This window comes from Ranitomeya imitator, chromosome 4 (assembly GCF_032444005.1).
Source record: "Ranitomeya imitator isolate aRanImi1 chromosome 4, aRanImi1.pri, whole genome shotgun sequence".
NCBI lineage: Eukaryota > Metazoa > Chordata > Amphibia > Anura > Dendrobatidae > Ranitomeya > Ranitomeya imitator.
In genome coordinates, this window is record NC_091285.1 from 330664827 (window position 1) to 330673216 (window position 8390).

Sequence of the window (8390 nt, forward strand, 5' to 3'; positions counted from 1 at the left end):
GGGCGGAGGTCTCCCCGAAAGGACGCAACCACATGACCCAGTTAGGCTGACTTCACTAATAAGACTTGTCCTAACAATTTCGGCTTATTGTTTTACGTACTTTTATCCTTCTTTCATAACATGCCACAACCTTCACACTGTTCACACACTGCCAGGGACAGGACTCATAAATCTATACAATATGGTAACCCGAGTTTTATAGGTATCTACTCACTACTAGACTAACCCAGCGTGACACAGCTCGTAGAGATCTTTCGGATAATACAGGGCAGATAAAAGAGAACTAATAATGTCTCTTACCTGGCCAGGTTTTTCAGTTCATTTGCCGTCCATTATCCCAGATCTCCGTTGTCCGTATCCGCAGGTGAATCTCGAGCAGATACTCTCGCCTCGGGTCCCTGTTCGGGCGCCAAGAAATGTTGAGTCCTTTTCCGTCCCTGGCTTCCTGGATGTAGGGATCCAAGTAAATGACACGCAGCACAAAGGTTGTGTGGTCATAAACAGGGGTAGCCCCGGAGCACGCCTGCCTCACTGGGTGCTGTCCCTTCTTTATATAGTAAAAAGTTAGGCATTTACAGACATGCGCACATGCGCTCATATTTCACAATCACTTACAAAACAAGTCTATACTAGTGAAAAATTACAATATCTGGTATGTGGGTGAAAGACTATGATAACAAGAAGGAATGCGCGCGTGATTACTTCCATAAAAGGAAATGTCAAGTTTGCTGTTTAGAAGCAGATTTCTCAGGAGGAAGACAAGATGGATTCTTTGGTTCAGTCTGGTCTCCACAATATATATATATATATATATATATATATATATATATATATATATATATATATATATATATTGTGGTGCGGTGACCCACGTTACAGCCAGGGGGCGCTGTGTGTGCGCTTCAAGATGCGCTTGGAGGCATAAATGTGATGAGACAAAGTCCGGCAGGAGTGTAAATGGCCGGTGTGTGTGTTGCAGAGGAAGGCACTCTGCGCTGTCAGTCTGAAGTTTGGTTGGTGTTCTGGGACCTGTAGTCCCACAAGTAATTGTGTAGTTCTAATGGGAGACTGGCAAGGCTAGTTGTGAGAGATGAGAGGGTCAAACTAGCCACACACACTCCCACCCAGGGGAGTGGTTACACCTAGATAATGTGACCAGGGTGTGGGTCACATGGTTCCTGTGTATGGATCTGTTTGTTCCATGTGCAAGGTCCTGGACAGTCGGTGTTGGAGTCTCCTGGCATTGGAGAAGTCCTACAAGCACCTGAGACCGTGGACCTAGTGGATGTGTCAGTGTTGGATTCTCCTGGCATTGGAGAAGACTTGGAAGCACTGTAGAGTGAGTCCTGCAATAGCCTGTGTGTTGGATTGTCCTGAAGTGGGCTAGAGTCCTGGAAGCACTGCTGAGGCTATGGACTGAATGCTCGAGGGTGTTGGATTGTCCTGGGATGGACTGGAGTTCTGCAAGCACCTGGTATGAGTGAGAGTCCTGGAATGGTCAGAGTGTTAGATTGTCCGCGGATGGACTGGAGTACTGTAAGCACTTGGTAAGATCATAGACTGATGGCCTGTGTGTTGGAAGTGCCTGTGATTGGACTTTCTGGAAGCGCATGGAAAGGCTGCATCTACAGAGCCAGAGACGGTTTCTGTTTTGGGGAAGCTACAGTTCCTACTGTGGGTCTGGACTATCCGAGGTGCCCTGGTCACAAGGACGGTGATCCCAGTGAGGCAGTTTCCCTGTGAACCAGCACTGGCAGGAGTCAGTGTGTGGAGCCGAAGCTCCTGAGAGGTAACCCCTGGTATGGGAAAAAACCTGTGACATACGGCAGAGACATATCTGCCATTGGAACAGACTGTCGGGGTTTAATATGTTCCATTGATGCATGTAATGTAACGAAGAGAAAAGACGTGACTACCGTATGTTTTGTAAAGCCACACGTGTTAAAGTAACAGACTGTGTGTAACCTGGCTTATGGTGCGGTTTATGACGCTTTAATAAGCCAGAACGGACTTAATTTGTGTGAGAAATTGTGCCTGTATGTGTTATTCCCGTGCCAAGCGAGTGTCCCCCAAGACCCGAAGTAAGGGAAATGCTACTATGTATATGTATACATACACACCCAGTGTGTGTGTATGTATATATATATATATATATATATATAACCAAAAAAACACCTTCACACTAGGCCAGTAAAATATACATAATCTTTATTAAACACCACAAAAACAAGTATAAAAAGCTAGGTATATTGCCACAAGCACAGGCAGAAAAGGTGGGTAACCCAGGTTGTAACCCCAAATGGATAATAACATGTATACAATTAGTCAAAATACTGAAATCTGTATACATACAGTAGCGTTGTGTGACCATGTACGGACAAGCACCAATAGTAATAAGTATAGTAATATACAGATTATAACATGATAAGTATAGTTACCAATGGAGTACTCCTGAGGACCCACCACACCCGACACGCGTTTCACACTGAAATGCTTCGTCCAGGGGTGGTTGGGTACTGGCCAGTAAATGTATATATATGCGCAAGGGCCAATGGGAAAGTGCCACAATCAAATTGATAAAGGACTCCTGTGCAAGGATATACGGATTGGATACAACGGATGTAACACACATTGACATGCAATACACACCGATACCCCGGAAAATGAACAGCCGCTACTCAAAGAAAGGACATGCGCATGGTACCGCATAAGTCCACAGTAGCCGTGTCCCCGGCAACTGAATGAAGCGCACATGATGTAGCATCCGCCAAGCCAAGTTCCGGTAACCTAGACAACCGCCGAGGACATCCGGTAAATATAAAACAAAAACTACACGGAGAGAACGCACAATGCGCATGTCCAGGAGATGCTAAACGTCACATCCGGCAGCAAAAGTGTCTGTCACTATGGAAACCTCCGTAAAAGTATTCAGAGATCCTAAAAGCAAAATTGTGGTAAGTGCATAAGTGCGCAGTGAACCCGAAAGTATGTGAAAAACCGAAGAACAAGGACAACTGTAAAAAGAAGCAGTATTAATACACATAAAAGACTAGAAAACAGATAAATATAAATATATATATTTATATATACATATATATATATATATATATATGTGATCGTAACAATAAGTATCATATACAAACTGTAGATAATTATGAACATGGCTGTTATGATCCGGTGACCTTGGAGCAGCATGAAAACTTTCACTGGAGTAGGTGGTAACTATACTGACCATAAATCCTGATCTTAACACCGCAACTAGAAGTAGCTGTGGGGTGTACCTAACAAGCCCTAGACACCGCGTCACAGCCGGAGGACTAAATACCCCTAAAGATGGAAATAGGTCTAGCTAAAATAGGAAAAGATAGGACAGAGTTCTGTGCGGTCAGTTATTTAAACCCTTCCAAAAATATCCATAGCAGATTATACAAAAATTCCTCCATCTAACTAAAGACGTGGAACGTATATCTGCAACTCCAGAGACTACTAAACTCAGAGCAGGAATACAATCAAAAAACAAGCACACAACTTGTGTGCCATAGAAAAAGAAACAGACACTTATCTTTGCTGAATTGGCAGCTAAGCAGGAGAGCCAGACAGAGATCCAATACTTCCCAAGAAACATTGACAACTGGCAAGGACTAATGAGTCCTGCAAACCTAAATACTCCAGTCAGAACTGCAATCAGCAGATACAACTGTCCAGGACTGCAGCCCAGAGATAACTGCATTACCACCTACAACCACCGGAGCGAGCCCAAAAGCAGAATTCACAACACATGGCTAAGTGTGGACTAAATTTAATTGAAATATACCTACAACTAGTAAATATGTATAAAGATAAAAATACATGATAATTATAAAGCAATGCAAGACAAGTACATGGGTATACAAACACACAACCTACAAAGACAGTAACACTATAAACATTAGCCAAGATGGTGAGAAGATCTGTTAGTATCGCAGAACGAAACTCTTGATATGACAAGGAGAAACTGCACTCTGTTCCAATATCCAAATATCCAATGCAGGCCCAAAGGTACCAAAAATAGGAAACCTTAATTATGTATGTATATTAATAAGTGGGATTTCTTGCCTTACAAATGGGGTCGGGACCATTAGTTGTGTTGTGCAGAAGTCTGGTGGATACACAGCTGATAGTCCCACTGAATAGACTGTTAGAATTTGTATTATGGCAAGAAAAAAGCAGCTAAGTAAAGAAAATCGAGTGGCCATCATTACTTTAAGAAATGAAGGTCAGTCAGTCCGAACGATTGGGAAAACTTTGAAAGTGTCCCCAAGTGCAGTTGCAAAAACCATCAAGCGCTACAAAGAAACTGGCTCACATGAGGACCGCCCCAGGAAAGGAAGACTAAGAGTCACCTCTGCTTCTGAGGATAAGTTTATCCGAGTCACCAACCTCAAAAATCACAGGTTAACAGCAGCTCAAATTAGAGACCAGGTCAAGGCCACACAGAGTTCTAGCAGCAGACCCATCTCTACAACAACTGTTAAGAGGAGACTTTGTGCAGCAGGCCTTCATGGTAAAATAGCTGCTAGGAAACCACTGCTAAGGACAGGCAACAAGCGGAAGAGACTTGTTTGGGCTAAAGAACACAAGGAATGGACATTAGACCAGTGGAAATCTGTTCTTTGGTCTGATGAGTCCAAATTTGAGATCTTTGGTTCCAACCACGGTGTCTTTGTGCGACGCAGAAAAGGTAAATGGATGGACTCTACATGCCTGGTTCCCACCGTGAAGCATGGAGGAGGAGGTGTGATGGTGTGGGGGTGGTTTGCTGGTGACACTGTTGGGGATTTTTTCAAAATTGAAGGCATACTGAACCAGCATGGCTACCACAGCATCTTGCAGCGGCATGCTATTCCATCCGGTTTGCCTTTAGTTGGACCATCATTTATTTTTCAACAGGACAATGACCCCAAACACACCTCCAGGCTGTGTAAGGGCTATTTGACCAAGAAGTAAAGTTATGGGGTGCTATGCCAGATGACCTGGCCTCCAAAGTCACCAGACCTGAACCCAATCGAGATGGTTTGGGGTGAGCTGGACCGCAGAGTAAAGGCAAAAGGGCCAACAAGTGCTAAGCATCGCTGGGAACTCCTTCAAGATTGTTGGAAGACCATTCCCGGTGACTACCTCTTGAAACTCATCAAGAGAATGCCAAGAGTGTGCAAAGCAGTCATCAAAGCAAAAGGTGGCTACTTTGAAGAACCTAGAATATAAGACATAACAAAAAAGTGTGAAACAACTGAAATTAAGTATTCCAGTGTTAATAAATAGTTTTGATGCCTTCAGTGTGAATGTACAATTTTCATAGTCATGAAAATACAGAAAAATCTTTAAGTGAGAAGGTGTGTCCAAACTTTTGGTCTGTACTGTGTGTGTGTGTGTGTGTATATATATATATATATATATATATATATATATATTATATATAGTCATGGCCAAAAGTATTGACTCCCCTGCAATTCTGTCGGATAATACTCATTTTCTTCCTGAAAATGATTGCAAACAAAAATTATTTGGTGTTATTATCTTCATTTAATTTGTCTTAAATGAAAAGACGCAAAGAGAATTGTCATAAAGCCAAATTGGATATAATTCCACACCAAACATAAAAAAGGGGTGGACAAAAGTATTGGCACTGTTCGAAAAATCATGTGATGCTTCTCTAATTTGTGTAATTAACAGCACCTGTAACCTACCTGTGGCACCTAACAGGTGTTGGCAATAACTAAATCACACTTGCAGCCAGTTGACATGGATTAAAGTTGACTCAACCACTGTCCTGTGTCCTTGTGTGTACCACATTGAGCATGGAGAAAAGAAAGGAGACCAAAGAACTGTCTGAGGACTTGAGAAACCAAATTGTAAGGAAGCATGAGCAATCTCAAGGCTACAAGTCCATCTCCAAAGACCTGAATGTTCCTGTGTCTACCGTGCACAGTGTCATCAAGAAGTTTAAAGCCCATGGCACTGTGGCTAACCTCCCTAGATGTGGATGGAAAAGAAAAATTGACAAGAGATTTCAACGCAAGATTGTGCGGATGTTGGATAAAGAACCTTGACTAACATCCAAACAAGTTCAAGCTGCCCTGCAGTCCGAGGGTACAACAGTGTCAACCCGTACTATCCGTCGGCGTCTGAATGAAAAAGGACTGTATGGTAGGAGACCCAGGAAGACCCCACTTCTTACCCCGAGACATAAAAAAGCTATATATATATATATATATAAATATATATATATATGTATATATATATATATATTCCTGCATTGCCGGTTTATTCATTCTTTCTCCCAGAACTTGGAATAGAAAAAGATCAAAACAGTTTTGTGCCTTAAAATGGTACCAATAAAAATGTTAACTCGGCCAGCAAAAAACAAGCTCTCACATGACTCTATCCGCAGAAATATAAGGAAAAATTAAAGCTCTGGTAAAGAAAACGTTTAGTGCGTGACGGCATTCAAACATAAAAAAAGTAATACCAGTATAATTGTAATCACACCAACTCGAAGAATAAAGCCGTCTAATCACTTATACCACACAAAAAGTCGCATAAAAATAATAAAACCAATTCTTCACCTGCTGTTGATTTGTTCTTTTTGCTTCCCAAAGATTGCAGTAATCCTCGCTTCACATTTATCCTGTGCTCATACCTGAGTGCTTACACCAGGGTTTCCATGTAAATCTTGAGTACATGACATAACTCCGGCAGAAGATTGCGCATATTGAGGCAGAGGGAGACACTGTGGACACCGTCTGGCCACGGTGTCCGTCTTTTTAGTCGTGCATAAAAGTGCCGACAGCCACAGTTTTGTGTACGTCTGAAAAGAAGCACAAGGCTGAACAGAGGCCAGAAAGAGTCCAGAGCTGCTGCCTCATTATAGTGAATGGATCCCTTGAGGTTTCCATCTGAATCACATCATTTGGAGATTAACATGGAAACCCCAAAGTAAGTGCGCTGTGTAGAGCACTGGATAAATGTGATACCAAAAGCTTCAGCTCAATCCACAAAAAAAACAAGTCCCAACTCAGGTCTATCATCTGTTAACAGAAATATAGGGGACTTCCATGTTACTGGCAACATAAAGGCTCTGGAAAAGCACTATGGCTCCTGACCCCCAAAAGAAATTCAGCAATTCTGCACTCCCAAATCAAAATGCCCCCTCCTTTCTTAGCAGATTTGCAACTTCTACTCTGCAACATTCACTGCTGCTTGTTTCTGGAAAACACCCATGGAGTCAAACTATCACTACATCTGTAGATAAATTCCCAAAGGGGTATAATTTTCAAAATGGCGTCACTTGAGGGGGCTTTTGCTATACTAGCACTTTGGGCCTCTGTATGTGGAGTCCGCAAACTATTCTCGGAAAATCTGCTCTCCAGGAGCCAGATAGCGCTCTGTCTCTCCCAAATCTCGTTGTATGGCTAAACGGTACTGTACAACCACATTCAGCTGAAATTGTGGAACAAATTATGGGGCTGTTTTTACTTATTTTCCTATGTTAAAAATATGAAATTGGAGGTTAAAACTACATTTTTTGTGGTAAAAATTTAAGTATTTTTTCTTCACTGCCCAATAGTATAAAATTCTGTGATTCACCCGTGGTGTCAATATAATCATTGCACCCTTAGATTAATTTACTGAAAGGTGTAGTTTGTAAAATTCTGGTCACTTATGTTCTGGCACCTCAGGGGCTCTTCCAGTGCGTCGGTGTATTCCGGATGAGTTGCACAAATTTGTTGTGCAATTTCTCCTGTGAGCCTTGTAAAAATTTAAAAAAGTGTCTAAAAGAACATTTTTGTGGAAAAAATATTGGTTTTGGCACCTGGGGGTTGAAGGTGCTCACCACACATCTAAATACATTCATTGAGGGGTCTAGTTTCCAAAATGAGGTTAATTGTGGGGTTTTTCCACTGTTTAGGTACTTTAGGGGCTCTCCATGAATGACATGGCGTCCTCTAATAATTACAGTAAATTTTGTATTCAGAAAAACAAATGGTGCTGCTTCCCTTCCGAGCCCTGTCGTGCACCCAAACAGTAGTTTTCTTTCACATATTGCGTATTACTCAGGATAAATTTCACAACATTTTTGAGGGGTCTATTTTATCTTGTTCTCCTTGTGAAAATAAAAAAAATGGAGTCTAAAGTAATTTTTTGTGAAAAAAAAAGTTAAAATGGTCATTTTTTCTTTCCACATTGTTTCAGTTTCTGTGAAACACCTGAAGGGTTATAAGCTTCTTGAATGTGGTTTGGAGTACCTTGAAGGGTGCAGTTTTTAGAATGGTGTCACTTTTGGGCATTTTCTGGACCCCTCAAAGTCACTTCAAATGTGATGTGGTCCCTAAAAAAAAATGTGTAAACTC